The sequence below is a fragment of the Bubalus kerabau genome, chromosome 11 (genome assembly GCF_029407905.1).
Source record: "Bubalus kerabau isolate K-KA32 ecotype Philippines breed swamp buffalo chromosome 11, PCC_UOA_SB_1v2, whole genome shotgun sequence".
In the NCBI taxonomy this organism is placed as follows: Eukaryota; Metazoa; Chordata; class Mammalia; order Artiodactyla; family Bovidae; genus Bubalus; species Bubalus kerabau.
The window spans coordinates 34807728-34825759 of NC_073634.1; the positions used below are offsets into that span (position 1 = coordinate 34807728).

General features: G+C 37.7%; 1 protein-coding gene across 23 annotated transcripts in view; it reads right to left on the bottom strand.

Annotated features, from left to right (window-relative positions):
- The window catches only part of LOC129623048 (uncharacterized), a 367755-nt gene that overhangs the window by 156889 nt on the left and 192834 nt on the right, over positions 1–18032 (bottom strand). For 2 of the 23 annotated variants that reach the window (XR_008700271.1, XR_008700298.1), the window contains exon 4: positions 8131–8275. The exons of the other annotated variants lie outside the window; for them this stretch is intronic. The gene's annotated coding sequence lies outside the window, so the exon portion shown is untranslated. The remainder of the gene's footprint in view (positions 1–8130; positions 8276–18032) is intronic. 23 annotated transcript variants of the gene reach the window in all.

Sequence of the window (18032 nt, forward strand, 5' to 3'; positions counted from 1 at the left end):
GGAGAGTAATTGTACAATCTTACAATATAATTTAACCATTGAGAATATTAAATTAATATTTATTAAATATCTGCTTCATTGAGCCTAGTGGACCATGTGAGAAACACGGGCACACACTCTATAAGCTTCCCAGAATAAACATCAGCAAACAAAACACACAATACCAAGGATTTTTGGTATTTCTCACTTTCACTCTGTTCTTGTGGAACACCCTAAATGCTTATCACATTATTCACAAAAAAATGACAAAATCTAGACCAAGTGAATGATTTTCTTGGACCAAGTGTGAGGAGCCAAAAACTAAGTAGAAAATGTTCTCAATTTTTAAGGTAAAATTCTTAAAATAACTAATTTGAATTGCTATTATGGTAAAAAATGTTGCATATTCTGAAACTTCAAATATACCTGACTTTAAAGGAATCTAGTATATGAAAAGCTAGGTGGTTATTAGTTTCACAAAATGATTTCCCATAAGATGCCTCTAAATAGGATATACTCCTAATATATTTAAAATTGTATTACCTCTACAGAACTTAATTCACAAACAGCATTCCAAAAAATATTAAAAAGGTAGATCTATTTTTAAAAAGCATATATATTTTTAAAGTATATCTGTTTTCTCAATAATACTTTACATTAGTAGAACTGATTTTAGCCAAATGTATTTGAAACTAATTTCATTTTTTATATTTGATACTTCTAAAAACCCTTAAATTTGTCTGGGAAATTATTATTTGTTACCCATTTCAAAGTAAGAGAATCAAGACTCAGATAGGTGCACCTGCCCAAAGTCAGTCAGTCACCAAACGGCAGAGCCAGTACCATGAACCAGGTCCTTGTTTAGACTTTTGCTTCTTTCTATCACAATAATACAAACCTCACAATTTCACAAGTCCCTCTTTCTAGTAATAACATTTTTCTAAATGGACACACAGTCGTTCCAAATCCTTTGTAAACATTTCTTCTCAGGATTTTGTTTGATTCCAGACTAGTTGCTGTTGTTTAGTCACTCAGTTGTGTCCGACTCTTTTGCAACCCCATGGACTGTGGCCCACCAGGCTCCTCTGTCCACGAGATTTCCCAGGCAAGAATACTGGAGTGGGTTGCCATTTCCTTCTCCAGGGGATCTCCCTGACCTAGGGATCAAATGCAGTTCTGCTGCATTGGCAGGTAGGTTCTTTACCACTGAGCTACCAAGGAAGCCCCAGACTAGACCTATTGTGAAATAGTTGGATTAGAAGTATCTGTGCCAGTTCAGATAGATAAATCTCTTCTCACTCTAAATAATGTACTACTGCTTATAAGTTAATTCTGAATCACCAATGCACTGTTTCTTCTCAGAAATCCTCATTTATCTCAAATGTTACTGAGTTCAAAATTTCCAGTACCTGAGATGCCATCCATCCTGTAAAATATCCAAATTTTTTTAAATGATAAGAATTCATGAAATTAAACTTGATGCACATCAATGTTTCATATACACACGTTTTTTCCTTCTTTCTACTGTTAGAACCCACCTTGTTTGTATTAACTTTCTAGGGGTTTATGTTTTCTTTGGTACCAAAATACCTATGTATTTATATACATGCATGTACATACACACACACGCGTGTGTTTGTGTGTGGTCTTTGAACACTCAGAATTATGCTTAACATCATTAAAGTCCTTCTTAGGAAAGTAAGATGCTAGAAATATACTTCTAGAGTGCCCCTGGTGACCCAGTGGTAAAGAATCCAACTACAAATGCAGGAGACAAGGGTTCAATCCCTGATCCAGGAAGATCCCACATGCCACGGAGCTACTAAGCCTGTTCACCACCACTGTTAAGCCTGTGCTCTAGAGCCTGGGAGCTGCAACTATTGAGCCAAACATGCCACAACTATTGAGCCAAACATGCCACAACTACTGAAGCCTGCATACCTGGAGCCCATGCTCTGCAACAAGAGAAGCCCGTGCACCACAACTAGAGAGTAGCATCCACTCGCTGCAACTAGAGGAAGGCCTGCACAGCAACAAAGACTCAGCACAGCGCAAAAATAAAGAAGTAAATGATTATTTTCTAAAAAGAAATACCCTTCTAGTATTTGTGCTTTTATTCAAAATGACTCTGTATATTGTCATCCTGCTTTTTTAACTTATATGCAGAGTGCATCATGAGAAACGCTGGGCTGAAAGAAACACAAGCTGGAATCATGATTGCTGGGAGAAATATCAATAACCTCAGATATGCAGATGACACCACCCTTATGGCCAAAAGTGGAGAGGAACTAAAAAGCCTCTTGATGAAAGTGAAAGTGGAGAGTGAAAAGGTTGGCTTAAAGCTCAACATTTAGAAGACAAAGATCATGGCATCCGGTCCCATCACTTCGTGAGAAATAGATGGGAAAACAGTGGAAACAGTGGCTGACTTTATTTTTTTGGCTCCAAAATCACTGCAGATGGAGACGGCAGCCATGAAATTAAAAGATGCTTACTCCTTGGAAGGAAAGTTATGACCAACCTAGATAGCATATTCAAAAGCAGAGACATTACTTTGCCAACAAAGGTTCATCTAGTCAAGGCTATGGTTTTTCCTGTGGTCATGTATGGATGTGAGAGTTGGACTGTGAAGAAGGCTGAGCGCTAAAGAATTGATGCGTTTGAACTGTGGTGTTGGAGAAGACTCTTGAGAGTCCCTTGGACTGCAAGGAGATCCAACCAGGCCATTCTAAAGGAGATCAGTCCTGGGATTTCTTTGGAAGGAATGATGCTAAAGCTGAAACTCTTATACTTTGGCCACCTCATGCGAAGAGTTGACTCATTGGAAAAGACTGATGCTGGGAGGGATTGAGGGCAGGAGGAGAAGGGGACGACAGAGGATGAGATGGCTGGATGGCATCATCGACTCAATGGACATGAGTTTGAGTAAACTCTGGGAGTTGGTGATGGACAGAAAGGACTGGTGTGCTGCAATTCATGGGGTCACAAAGAGTCAGACACGACTGAGCAACTGAACTGAACTGATTCTCATTTTTGGTATCTCAATTGCATTCTTAATTTGTTTGGGTTATAAACGTGATAGAGTTTTTTTTAACCCCTTTTACTATAAACATTACAAAAGATTTTGAGCAATACAAGTTCTGAGGCATGTGGGGACTCTTATTTATTTCAGCCATTTTCTCCTAGCAGTAATAAAAGTATAACTGTGCATTGTATTAGCTTTTATAATCAAGAAGCAAAGGATTTTTCCATCGTTTCTCCCACATGATCTAATGAAATGAACATGTACCTAATTATGGAAATCACCAATTTGAAATCATGACATTATTGGGCACTCAAAGTGATTCTGACTTATGATTTTAGTGTTTTCCTTTTTTGAGAAGTGACATTTCCAGGCTGTCAGAGAATTAGAGTTTCTGTATTCTACATGATAATTAGCACACCTGATTCTTGTATTAATCACTTGGTTTTCGATTGTGACAGGGACTGTCAGAATGAAGACCCTTGAGTTATCAGCTGGTAGATTTCAGATTTAATCCTCTCTGCATTACCCATAAGTGGAAGTCAAATTTATGTAGGAGTTCATTTTCAATAGGCTGTTAACTTCCCCAGCTTTCTTAGCCTTCACCAGAGCCATCTGTTTTTTCTACTCTGCCCATGGTATTCCAATCAAATCATTGTTTTAAGGTGCTATTAAAAAAAAAATTAAAACTAAGTAAAGAACCAAATTGTTTATTTTATCAGGTTAGCATGGTCCAGGTTTTAAGTGTTCATAGTGTTTTCTTCCTTTCCTCTGTTGTCTCTTCTTTTAGATGTTATATTTCCCCTTGGGTCACAAACCTACCTATCAGTCTACTCCTCCTGACATACTTCCTGGAATACAAGTCAAGTAACAACATTTAGCTACCTGTTTGACTCTGGAGAATTAAATAAATTTTATATTTGACTTTCTGGATTCTTGATCCACTTTGCCCACTTAAATGACTAAAGTTCACTTCATTTCAGACAAGATATGTGAATCACACTTCTACTCTTATTAAAGTACAGTGTGTTTTTCTGACAAGTTGCCTATGAGTTTCCAGTAAGTATTTGGGAAGGGAATGCTCTCTCAACAGCCTTAGTATAGCACTTTGTACTTTTAAAGAGATTACAAATACATTATGCCATTTGATCTTCGTAAAACCCCTCTGAGAGAGGCTGGACACTTTAAAGACAAAAGAAATAGGCTCAAAGAGATTTTCTAACAAAGCTGGTTAGTTAGTGGTGAGATTAGATCTCCTGGTGCTTAGTGTGTATTCTTTCCACCACAGTGAAGATTTAGCTGTAAGAGTTGAAAGGAAAATTATCTAACGCTTCAACACACCATTTTTAAAGTTTGCTGGTTTCTTGTTATTTAAGGTTTTTAAAAACTATACACTGTAGATAAGTTAGAAAACCTTGAAAATATAAGTAGGATGAAATTTACCAATGTCAATACCTGTAAGAAAATGATTTTCCTGATTATGTTCCTATATATTTATACAGTTGACATCATGCCAAGATTAAAATTCAATTTATTTATACTATCAGTTTCTAATGATATCAGGAATATGTCTCCATGCTGTGAATACTGTCAGAAATTTTAAAGATAATATTTTATCATCTGGATGTATCATCTATGATAATAAATTTATGATAAATGTTATGATGTCATTTATGATAAATGTTGCAGTATACTATTATCAGATAATCATGCTTTTCCTAATTTTTCACATCATTAATAATAATGTAATAAACAAGCTTGGAATTACATCTATAAAAATTAAGATGACTAGTCATAGGGTATAATTGTTTTTAATATAATTGCTACAAATTGTCAAAAGTTTTCCTAGAGCTTTGTATCAATATAAAACTCTTCTAATAATGGAGATTAATACACAACATTAAAATGTATAGTCTAATTTCTTATTCCCCAATTCGATCAATTTGTTGACTAGTTTTGGTTTGCATTCCCTTGATTATTAGTGCTTTTCTTTCCAACCTTAGGGGGACATTTCTGATTCTTTTCTCTCCATAATATTGTAAGCACACTTTTCCTCCTTAAATCTATTCTTGCAGATCACTCATTCTCCCCTACCATGTCCAGAGTTCAGTGAGTTTTCAGTCTCATGCAACTGGAAAGAATTTCAAAGAGAAGTTACCAGATCCTCTTTATCCATGTAGTTCTCCAGTGTTCTATTCTTGGGAGGGTAGTATTTTTCACATTTTTTTTCCATGAAAAATTGATGCTTTACTTTCCCAGATTTTGGACAGAATGACAATTCACTATGATTAAGACTTACAAGGTAAAATGTTGACTTACTCAAGTCTATCTCTTCTTCCTTATAATTGGAGGAATTCTTACTCTTGTTGGTTAAGTCATTAGGGGGAAAAAAAAAACCTGCCCAAACACTATTTTGCTTTTACTTGTTTTAGAGCATTATAAAAGCAATGCCATATTTTATAGAGCCTTCTGGAACTTGCTCCTTCACTTAACAAGACACTTTATCTATGTAGATGAATGCATTGGTAGTCCATTTTCACTGCTATGTTTTTATGCAACAGAATTCTATACAAGTTATTTATTGATTTTTCTGAACATGAATACTTAAGCTGTTTTTAATTCTTTAACATTAATTCTAATTCCATGAACATTCTTATATGCATTTCCTGGTGCATATTTGCAGACTTTTTCCCAGGATAAATAAACAGTTGGATTATTGGGTTATAGTAGGTCACTTTTTTTTCCACACCACAAGGCATGTGGGACCTTAGTTCCCCCAACCAGGAATTGATTCCCTGATTCTTGCAGTGGAAGCACAAAGTCTTAACCACTGGACTGCCAACATAGTCTCAATAGGTCACTGTTGAGAAGAAATATAAAGCAAATTTGAAATAATTATAATCTTATTCATAGAACTAGGTACTCACAACTTTCCTGGGTTGCTCTGTTTAAGGCAAGATGACAAGAAATCCTTTTCAAAAGGCTGGGTTTAAAAAAAAAACACAAACAAACAAGCTATACCTAGGTTTACACTAGTTCTCATTTCTTTTGGATTTTGCTTCAAAATTATATTTCATGTCATCAAATCCTAGTTGTAATATATGTCTTCTAGACTATAGCATTAAAACATAACCCCAGATGTTTTCTTGGTACAGCAGAATAGCCTAGGAGAGACCCACTCTGCAGTAACCAGATCATGCATGGGATTCCTGAAGCAAGAGAGTCATGTGCATTCATCATTGATTATGAATATTTATTGAGCATTTTCACGGTGTCAGAACTTGGACTGAGGAAGTTGAATGAAGTAAGATGAATGAAATTGGGAAAGGTGAACATCCACAAGGTGAGGCACATACTGGGTGTCATAACTTGGACTCAAGGAAAGGAGGGAACCATTTGAGAGAAGGGTGCTCAGGAGTTAGTGACAAATGGAGGCTGGAGGACAGGCAGATTTCCAAATAGCACAGGCGTGACAGTAATACTGTCAGTCAACAGACTAACCTGGCAAAGATCCAGAACAACTTACTGTTTAGACAAAGAGACAAATCAAGAGGAACCCACTTGAAAGGAAACTTAGAGAACACAAGGAGGTCATGTGTGTGAATTGTAAAAGCATAGAAACAGGTCTCATAGTGTAACAAAATGGAGAAAATCTTGTTCACATAAATGCCTCTTAGGAAGAATATTGTAATTACTTGAAATACCAGCAGTGACATGTTCTTAGGAAAAAAAATCAGATGCTAAAGGCATCAATAATGGCCAAGATTTTAGAGAAAGTAGTGAATCCAGTTCTACCCAAGGGGGGAAAAAAAAGGAGAAGGAATAAATAAAACTAAATTGAGATAAGGAGATATGTAATGAAGGAGGCAGAACAATATGCAGGACCCAATTAAAAATTCTTTACACAACTCCTTCTGTAAAACTTCAGCAAAATTATTCTTCTCATAAAATGTAGATGTGAGTAGAGTTTTCAGTTAAATCCAGTAAAGGGTTGAGTTTTAAATTTGGGTGGAGACAGAGTGGAACCAAGAATGATGAAAATGGAAGTGGAAGCTGGAAATGGATGTAACCAAAGGAAATTAGCACTAGGGATCTCTAATCTACCATGGGAATAACTGTAGTCCATTGTCAGCTGCATAGGCAGATTAGTTCACTTATATCTACAAGGAGTTAGGAACCCTTAGCTACCATCTGGTTTGAACAGAGAAAGTCCAAGAACCCCAAAATCACCATGAAAACTGAAGTGCCAAGATTAATACAGCACCTTTAGCAAGACTGATCTTAGATGGCTCTGATGAGTCATCTACATCTAGTTTCTCATGTACTTTGTGCTTAGACACACAAACTGCTCCAGGGCCAGAAGTTGGTTAGAGTTAGTTTATAAGGGCAGAATGGAGGAGTTCAACATGTTAAGATTAAAATACTTCTGACAAGGCGTTAAATTTATAGCACACATGAGTCTGAATGAACATGTGGAATCAGTTCAAATACCAACTATTACTTAAAAAGACACTTGGCAAAGTAGTAAAACTGAGGATAATAATGATTTCTTCATACATAGAATATGGATTGTTTTGAAGGTTAGTTTCATGAGGTTTTCAAATAGTCTTCCCTTTTGTTAAGTTTCTTTCACAGCAAACTTAATACAAACTTCACCTGTGAACTAGGTGAAGGCATTGAAGAGACACTGAGGAGGTGTATGTGATGCAGAAATTGAAAGGAACACAGAACAAATGCTGAAATACAGAGAGGTAGAGAATGATGGGAAGCCATGGAGAGACTCTTCTCTGGCCAAATAGACGGAAACACCCAGGACATCCAGTCAGAGTGTAGATTTCTCTTGGATTTAGTTTTGCTGCCCTTCCGTATCCTACCATGTTTTCCTTAAGTGCTATAAATGACCTTCAATACGGCTAGGTTAAAAATAGGGGGGGTAAATTAAAGGTAGCACCTAGCTTAAAACCATTTGATCAAAAAAATTTTTTTAATTACCAGAGACACAAAGGACAGAGAAGATGGTCTTAATTTTTTTTTTTCAGTTGTAAGAGGAAAAAAAAAAAATTAAGACCATCTTCTCTGTCCTTTGTGTACTGTATTTCACCACTAGACAGCTATTTCTTTTGCCTTACCCTTCTTCTCTTTGTAACAAGATCACTTTGTTGTCTTGTGTTGTTTTCAGTCTGATGCTGAGGAATGTGGGTTCTCCACTCAGACTTTAACAGGGGTGTTCCTAAGGGTTCTGGTTTTGGACTTACTCTTTTCACACTGTATTTTCTGTTGAGAACAGCAAAAGGTCAAGGTTAAGAACACATAATTTGGAGCAAGTTTCCGTTCAGTTCAGTCACTCAGTCGTGTCTGACTCTTTGCGACCCCATGGACTGCAGCACACCAGGCTTCCCTGTCCATCACGAACTCCTGGAGCCTACTCAAACTCATGTCCATTGCTTCAGTGATCCCATCCAACCATCTCATCCTCTGTCATCCCCTTCTCCTCCCGTATTGAATCTTTCCCAGCATCAGGGTCTTTTCCAATGAGTCGCTTCTTCGCATCAGGTGGCCAAAATATTGGAGTTTCAGCTTCAGCATCAGTCCTTCAAATGAATATTCAGGGTTAATTTCCTTTAGGACGGACTGCCTGGATCTCCTTGCAGTCTAAGGGACGCTCAAGAGTCTTCTCCAACACCACACTTTAAAAGCATCATTTCTTCAGGGCTCAGCTTTCTTTATAATCCAACTCTCACATCCATACATGAATACTGGAAAAACCATAGCTTTGACTAGACAGACCTTTGTCAGCAAAGTAATGTCTCTGCTTTTTAATATGCTGTCTAGGTTGGTCATTGGAGAAGGCGATGGCACCCCACTCCAGTACTCTTGCCTGGAAAATCCCATGGACCGAGGAGCCTGGTAGGCTGCAGTCCATGGGGTCGCAAAGAGTCGGACACGACTGAGTGACTTCACTTTCACTTTTCACTTTCATGCATTGGAGAAGGAAATGGCAACCCACTCCAGTGTTCTTGCCTGGAGAATCCCAGGGACAGGGGAGCCTTTTGGGCTGCTGTCTATGGGGTCACATAGAGTCGGACACGACTGAGGCGACTTAGCAGCAGCAGCAGCAGCAGCAGATTGGTCATAACTAAAGAACCAGCACCTTTTAATTTCATGGCTGCAATCACCATCTGCAGTGACTTTGGAGCCACAAAAAATAAAGCCTCTCACTGTTTCCATTGTTTCCCCATCTATTTACCATGAAGTGATGGGACTGGATGTCATGATCTTAGTTTTCTGAATGTTGAGCTTTAAGCCAACTTTTTGACTCTCCTTTTTCACCTTCATCAAGAGGCTCTTTAGTTCTTTTTTGCTTTCTGCCTTAAGGGTGGTGTCATCTGCATATCTGAGGTTACTGATATTTCTCCCAGCAATCTTGATTCCAGCTTGTGCTTCATCCAGCCCAGCATTTCACATGATATACTCTGCATATAAGTTAAATAAGCAGAGTGACAATATACAGCCTTGACATACTCCTTTCCCGATTTGGAACCAGTCTGTTGTTCCATGTCCAGTTCTCACTGTTGCTTCCTGACCCACATACATACTTCTTAGGAGACAGGTCAGGTGGTCTGGTATTCCCACCTCTTTCAGAATTTTCCACAGTTTGTTGTGATCCACACAGTGAAAGGTTTTGGCATAGTCAATAAAGCAAAATTAGATGTTTTTCTGGAACTCTCTTGCTTTTTCGATGATCCAGCAGATGTTGGCAATTTGGTCTCTGGTTCCTCTGCTTTTTCTAAAACTAGCTTGAACATCTGGAAGTTCATGGTTCATGTATTGCTGAAACCTGGCTTGGAGAATTTTGAGCATTACTTTACTAGCATGTGAGATGAGTGCAATTGTGCGGTAGTCTGAGCATTCTTTGGCATTGCCTTTCTTTGGGATTGGAATGAAAACTGACCTTTTCCAGCCCTGTGGCCACTGCTGAGTTTTCCAAATTTGTTGGCATATTGAATGCAGCACTTTTGCAGCATCATCTTTTAGGATTTGAAATAGCTCAACTGGAATTCCATCACCTCCACTAGCTTTGTTCATAGTGATGCTTCCTAAGGCCCACTTGACTTCACATTCCAGGATGTCTAGCTCTGGGTGAGTGACACCACTGTGATTATCTGGGTCATGAATATCTTTTTTATATAGTTCTTCTGTGTATTCTTGCCACTTCTTCATAATGTGTTCTGCTTCTGTTAGGTCCATACCAGTTCTGTCCTTTATTGTGCCCATCTTTGCATGAAATGTTCCCTTGGTATCTCTAATTTTCTTGAAAAGATCTCTAGTCTTCCCATTCTATTGTTTTCCTCTATTTCTTTGCATTGATCACTGAGGAAGCCTTTCTTATCCCTCCTTTCAATTCTTTGGAACTCTGCATTCAAATGGGTATATCTTTTTTTTTTTTTTTTCCTTTGCTTTTAGCTTCTCTTCCTTTCTCAGCTCTTTGCAAGGCCTCATCAGACAACCATTTTGCCTTCTTGCATTTCTTTTTCTCGGGGATGGTCTTGATCCCTGCCTCCTGGACAATGTCATGAACCTTTGTCCATAGTTCTTCAGCACTCTGTCAGATCTAATCCCTTGAATCTATTAGTCACTTCCACTGTATTATCATAAGGGATAATTTGATTTAGGTCATACCTGAATGGTCCAGTGGTTTTCTCTACTTTCTTCAATTTCAGTCTGAATTTGGCAATAAGGAGTTCATGATCTGAGCCACAGTCAGCTCCCAGTCTTGTTTTTGCTGACTGTATAGAGCTTCTCCATCTTTGGCTGCAAAGAATAAAATCAATCTGATTTCAGTGTTGACCATCTGGTGATGCCCATGTGTAGAGTCTTGTCTTGAGTTGTTGGAAGAGGGTGTTTGCTATGACCAGTGTGTTCTCTAGGGAAATCTCTGTCAGCCTTTGCCCTGCTTCATTTTGTACTCCATGGCCAAATTTTTCTGTTACTCCTGGTAGCTCTTGACTTCCTTCTTTTGTTCCAGTCCCCTATTAATGAAGAGGGCATCTTTTTTGTGTGTTAGTTCTAGAAGGTCTTGTATGTCTTCATAGGACCCTTCAACCTCAGCTTCTTCAGCATTACTGGGTGGGGCATAGACTTGGGTTACTGTGATATTGAATGGTTTGCCTTGGAAACGAACAGAGATCATTCTGTCATTTTTGAGATTGCATCCAAGTACTGCATTTTGGACTCTTTTATTAACTATGATGGCTACTCCATTTATTCTAAGGGATTCTTGCCCACAGTAGTAGCTATAATGGTCATCTGAGTTAAATTCACCCATTCCAGTCGATTTTAGTTCACTGATTCCTAAAATGTCAATATTCACTCTTGCAATTTGCCTGGGTTTAAACGCCAACTCTGCCATATGACCTCTGGCAAGCACTGACTCTCAATCTGTCCCGTGCTTTATAAAATGGTGATAATGAGAATGCCTTCCTCTCAGGGTTATTGTGAACATAAATGATACAAAGTATAACAAGTACTTAGAAAATGCCTGACACACAGCTTGATTAACATTGGCATTAATATAATAATATTTAGAAAAATTACATCCATTCCTGTATCTTCACCTTCTTGCTTTCATGAAAATGAGCTTTGATTCTTCTTTGCCTCCAGTTCTTCATCTGGAACCTCACTGCTACATTCCTGTTGGACTTTGCCACTGGATTATTCTTCTGACACTTCCACTTAATAGATCTTCATATCTTTTCTCAAATTATTTATCTTATTCTGCTCTGTGTTTTTAAAATGAAATCATAATCTTTTATTCACTCAACTTCAAAACTTCTTGATTAACTTTAAACTGCTTATTCTCCAACTTTCACATCACTTCTGTCTCTAGGTTTATCTACCCTTTTCAGATATATCCCACATATGTCACTTCATTTTCCCATTTCCTCTTCATTACCTGAGTTCAGACACTTGTAACTTAGTAAGTGATTGACTTACTACCATAACCTGTGGACTGTTCTCCCTACTCTATCCTCTCATCCCTTTAATACAACTTATATGTGAGCAGCAAATCACTGTGTTAAAACCCTATATGCCCTAATCACTTCCTTGTTCAAATAGAGTTAAACTTACTACTATTTAAGAGTAATTTAAAGATCACTATGTGGATTGTCAAGATGCTTTATGATCTGCCCAGAAGACCTATTTTCACATTTGTCTTCCATGACAACCCAAGCTTTCTCTGCTCTGTCACATCCACAGCTCTCAAACCACACCTGGTTTGTTTTTTTTTTTTCCTCACCACCATGTTTTTACTGACTAGAAAATATTTCTTCTTTATCTTAGTTTATCAAAGTTTTTCTCAACATTCAAGACCCAATCCAATTTCTCTTTCTGCATAAAGCTTCTCTGATTGCTTCTCCTGCTTCATTTGATTCAGAATTTCTTTTCTCAGTCTACCACTCGGCAATGGTTTAAGACTTCCACATTATATACCTGAAAGTACCTACTGTGTGTACTTTAGACTGATCTGGATCACTTGGGAATATTATTTATCTTACCTATAATATCCCTATAATGTAATAATGATTATCTCAACTTATGTATATGAAATTTGAAGCTTTAAGGTTTAAAATGTTGCCCAGACATATCCTGGTAACAGACAGAAACAAAGAGACATGCTAAATATGTGTATCTCATATATCAGTGCTCATTTCATTATCATTTATTTCGGTGTCCTTTGAAGCATTATCTTGAGGGAGTTACTAAAATATAAATTTCTAATCATAGGACTACTAGAGAAGGGATAAGCAATCTTCATCTGTAATAATTTCCCTAGGTGATTCTCATGTACTGGCAATGTTCAAAAGCAGTGCCATAGTTCACAGAACCTCTCTTTCATTACCACGTCTGTATATATATTAGAACATATACTATGGAAGTGAAAGTGAAAGTCACTCAATCGAGTCCGACTTTTTGCGACCCCGTGGACTATACAATCCATGGAATTCTCCAGGCCAGAATACTGGAGTGGATAGCCTTTCCCTTCTCCAGGGGATCTTCCCAACCCAGGGATCGATCCCAGGCCTCCCACATTTCAGGTGGATTCTTTACCAACTGAGCTATCTATATATTAGTATATAATATATTGTTCTATATACTAAATTGTTATGAATATATATTCTTGAAGAGAAGAATAATATTTTATTTTCCTCTGTATTTGCCACTGTTCATAGCACAGTGCCTTATACATAATATATACTCAATAAATTTTAGTTGAATTATTGCAATAAATTTCAATTATTGAAAAATCAAAAATTTTAGTTGAATTATTCAGTTGAAATATTACACAGAAACAATATCTGTGTTTCATCAGGGCAAAAATTACCTTGAACTTGTTAATAGTCAGTAATACATTTTCTTATACAGCAAACTATGAGAAATATTCTTGAAGCTTTGATTTGACATACATACACAAACGGGTTCACATTTGTATGTTAGTTATAGACGCCCCCACCCCGGTGGCTCAGATGGTAAAGCGTCTGCCTGCAATGCAGGAGACCAGGGTTTGATACCCAGGTCAGAAAAATCCCCTGGAGAAGGAAATGGCAACCCACTCCAGTAATCTTGCCTGGAAAATTCCATGGACGGAGGAGCCAGGTGGGCTACAGTCCATGGGTTCACAAAGAGTCAGGCACAACTGAGCAACTTCACTTTCACTTTCACTTCATTTTCACATACACAAACATGTTCACATTTGTATGTTGGTTAAAGAACATTTAGAAGAATGTAAAAAATAAAATAAGAATGAAAAAAATCATCTAAAGGCAATGTCTTTTTGTCATAGTTGTTCATTTTACCAAATAGTCTTTCTATGTATATTTCATATCTTTCAGGAAAATTACATATATGTGTATATTTGTGTATATATCTATAAACATGAAAATTTTTGTCAATTTTATTTTGATGGAAGATTCCAGTATCAATAATACTTTAGTATAAATATCTGTATAGTCCTATTTTCTTTGAAAATCATTTCTAGCTTTTAGTGGGGCTTCTGAAGTAATGTAAATACTCTTGCCCTCTTTCAAAAAGAGGCACAGATCAGTAGCGGAGCAAACTCATCTGACATCAAATACGCTTTCACCACTGTGTTGAGATTTTTCTCTGGTGATGATAGCAAGTTCTGTGTTACATCTATTAGAAGGGTCTTTTTCATGTAAACAAAGTGCAATACACTGCCCAATTAATAAGAACAAAAAATCCATGAGGGTTTTCAGCAGGAAAAGGAACTTGTAACTTTGCACCGAGGCTCCATGTATTCTTGACACTTTATTTGTTTTCAGCTGATTTCAAAAATACTGCCATATACACACTGGTATATTTAAAAGAGATAACCAACAAGGGCCTAGTGTACAGCCCAGGGGACTCTGGGGAAAGAATTTGAAAAATATATGTATGTATATGCATTACTGAATCACTTTGCTATATACCTGAAACTAACACAACACTGTTAATTAATTATATTCCAATATAAAAGGAAAAAGTTAAAAAAAATACTGATTCCATAGGGATAGGTAATATGAAACTTTACCTTTGAAACTTTAACTGAAGAAGGATATTTAGGTGTTGGGACAAGATGTCAGCGTAGGAAGATCCTGGGCTTACCTCCTCCCAGACACACACCAAAATAGCCACTACATATAGAGAAACTATCTCTGAGAATGACCTGAAGACAAATACAAGAGGGGTAGAGATGCCATCTGGAGAGGACCCATAACCCTGGCATGGTAACCTACATGTGGGAAGGATATCATAGCTTCAAAGGCTCCTTGTGAGGACCAATAGCTCCAAACCCCATATCAGGCTCCCCAGCCCAGAGGAGCTGCACTGAGGAGATTAAACCTCGTAACATCTGGCTTTGAAAGTCAGTGTGACTTAAATGCAGGCTAGCCAGAGGTTTGTAGGAAAATGAGATTTTGCCCTTAAAGGGCTTGTGCCCTTTAAATTTACTCACTCTGAGTCCCCGTGCAAAGACAGCAGCCTGGAAAGAACCTGGGGCATACATGAAAGAAATTCACTGACTTAGAGTGTGTGCCCAAGGAGCAGGGATCTCTTGGAACTTCTCTGGGTACAGAGAGGCAAATGACAGGTTTTTTTGTTTGTTTTATGGTTTGATCATTTTGGTTTGGTTTTTGTTTATGGTTTACCCCCTCCCTAGTTGGTTCAGCACTGGCAAAAGCCATTTCTGACTCTCCCCCTCTAACTTAATAGAACCATTCCGACAGTCCCAGGTTTACCAGTGGATGCAATACAGCAGGTGATTCTCCAAAGCTGCTTCCCCTCTTTCCCCAAACCAGCAGGCACACTTAGCTGGCACCAAAGCCCATCCAAAGTACCACTGCACCCTGTCAATCCCTGCAGACTCCCACAACTGGCACCAGAGCTTCTCCAAAGTGGCCCCCTGCCTTGCCAGACCCAACAGACATCCTCAGTCAGCACAGGCATCTCCCCAAAGCAACTCCTACCCTGGAGTCTGGCCTTGCATAGGCCTTTTAACCAGTTACACTGAGAACAAACCCAGAACACCAGCATTCCCATAACAGTCATGGTCATTTCAAACAGAAGGACATACAGAGCCAACGTGAGGGATACTCCTGGGATATGTACTACACAAAGTCACTCCCTCAAGACTGGGAGACAAACCTGATATACCTAATACATAGACACAAAGCAGAGAGTTGGGCAACGTGAGGAGACAAGCGAATATGTTCCAAGTGAAAGAACAAGACAAAAACTCAGAAAAAGAACTAAATGAAAACAAAGATAAGGAACCACCCAGAGAAAAGGTTCAAATTAATGGTCGTAAAGATACTCAGTGAACTCAGAAGAAGACTGGAAGAACATAGTGAAAAGTTAAGCAAAGAGACAGAAAAAATATATATGAAAAGAAGCAACCAAGGCTCAAGAATAAAATAATAATTAAAAACAAAAACAATAGAGGGAGCCAGCAAAGGATTATATGAGGCAGAAGAAAGGATCACCTATCTGGAAGACAAGCTAGTGGAAATCATCCAAAAACAGTAAAGGAAAAAGAAAGAAACAACAACAAAAATGAGGATAGTTTATGTGACCTCTGGCAAAACATTAAGTATACTCACTATAGGAAGTTCCAGAAGACAGAGAGAAAGGATCATAAAGCCTATTTTAAGAAATAATGACTTAAAACTTATTAACCACACAAAGGAAACAGACCTGAAAGTCCAGAAAGTACAGAGTGTATCAAACAAGATAACTCAAGGAGACCTACACCAAGATATATTATAATTGTCAGAAATTAAAATTAGAGAATCTTCAAAGCAGCAAAGGAAAACAACTAGTTACATACAGAGGAGCCCCCACAAGATTACCAACTGAATTTTCAGCAGAGATTTTAGAGATCAGAAGGGAGTAGAACAATATACTTAAAGAACAGAAGTGGGGGGGGAACAACTTCCAACAAAGAATACATTATCCTGCAAATTTATCATTCAGAATTGAAAGACAGTTTCCAGACAAGCAAAAGCTGAAGAAGTTTGTCACCATTAAAGTGACCAAACAAAAAATGCTACAGGAACTTCTTGTAATAAAAAGAAAATACCATAACTAGAAATATAAAAATTGAGAAAGAAAAAAGTCTCACAGCAAAAGGGTAAACATGGTAAAAGCAGCAAGTGGATCAAGCATCTATATGTCTAGTATGAAGATTAAAAGACAAAGCTAGTAAAATAATATATATCTACATAAACCAGGGCTTCCCTGGACAGAGGAACCTTGTGGGCTTCATGGGGTCACAAAAGAGTCAGATGTGACTAGCAACTGAACAACAATGACAAAATCAGTTAAGGGATATACACAAAATAAAAAAGATAGAAAAATGATGCCAGACACATAAGAGGGTGTATTTGGGGAAGATTCAAATGTAGTGTTTTCAGAATGTGCTCAAATTAAGTGACAGTCAGCTTAAAATAGACACATATAAGAATATTATATAAGAATCTCATGGTAACCATAAATGAAAAAATGGATAGCTGATAAATGGAAAATTAAATAAAACAAACATAATATGGAAGAAGTAATTAAACTATGAAGATATTAAGATAAGTAGGAAGGAATAAAGAAACAAAAAAGTGAAAAAACAACAACATTGCAAAGGGTATATGCCTATCAGTCATTAATGCAAATATAAATGGATTAAGGCCACAATCAAAAGACACAGGGTGCAAAAATAGATTTAAAAACAACCCATCTGTGTGTTGCCTCAAAAGACTCACCATGTCTAAAGACACATGCAGTCTAAAAATGAAGAGATGGAAATAAATAAACAAATAGGTGCACTGGGATGACCCAGAGGGATGGTATGGGGAGGGAGGTGGGAGGGGGTTCAGGATTGGGAACACGTGTACACCCGTGGTGGATGCATGTTGATGTATGGCAAAACCAATACAATATTGTAAAGTAATTAGCCTCTAATTAAAATAAATAAATTTAAATTAAAAAAAATATTCCATGCAAATAGAAACAAAAAGAAAACTGTGGTAGTAATATTTATACCAGATAAAGCAAATTTACAAAGATTATAACAAAAGACAAAGAAGTACATTGTGCTTTGTGTTCAGTCAGTCATGTCCAACTTTTTGCAACCCCATGGACTGTAGTCTTCCAGGCTTCTCTGTCCATGGAATTCTCCTGGAGTGGGTTGCCATTCCCTACTCCAGGTGATTTTTCCAACCCAGGGATTGAACCCATGTCTCCTGCATTGGCAGGTGGATTTTTTATCAATGTGCCATCTGGGAAGCCCAAAGAAGGACATTCCATGATGATAAAGTTATCAATCCAAGAAAAAGATATAACACTTGTAAATATGCATATGTGTGTGTGTGTGTGTGTGTGTGTGTGTGTGTGTGTCGGAGAAGGCAATGGCATCCCACTCCAGTACTCTTGCCTGGAAAATCCCATGGGCAGAGGAGCCTGGTAGGCTGCAGACCCTGGGGTC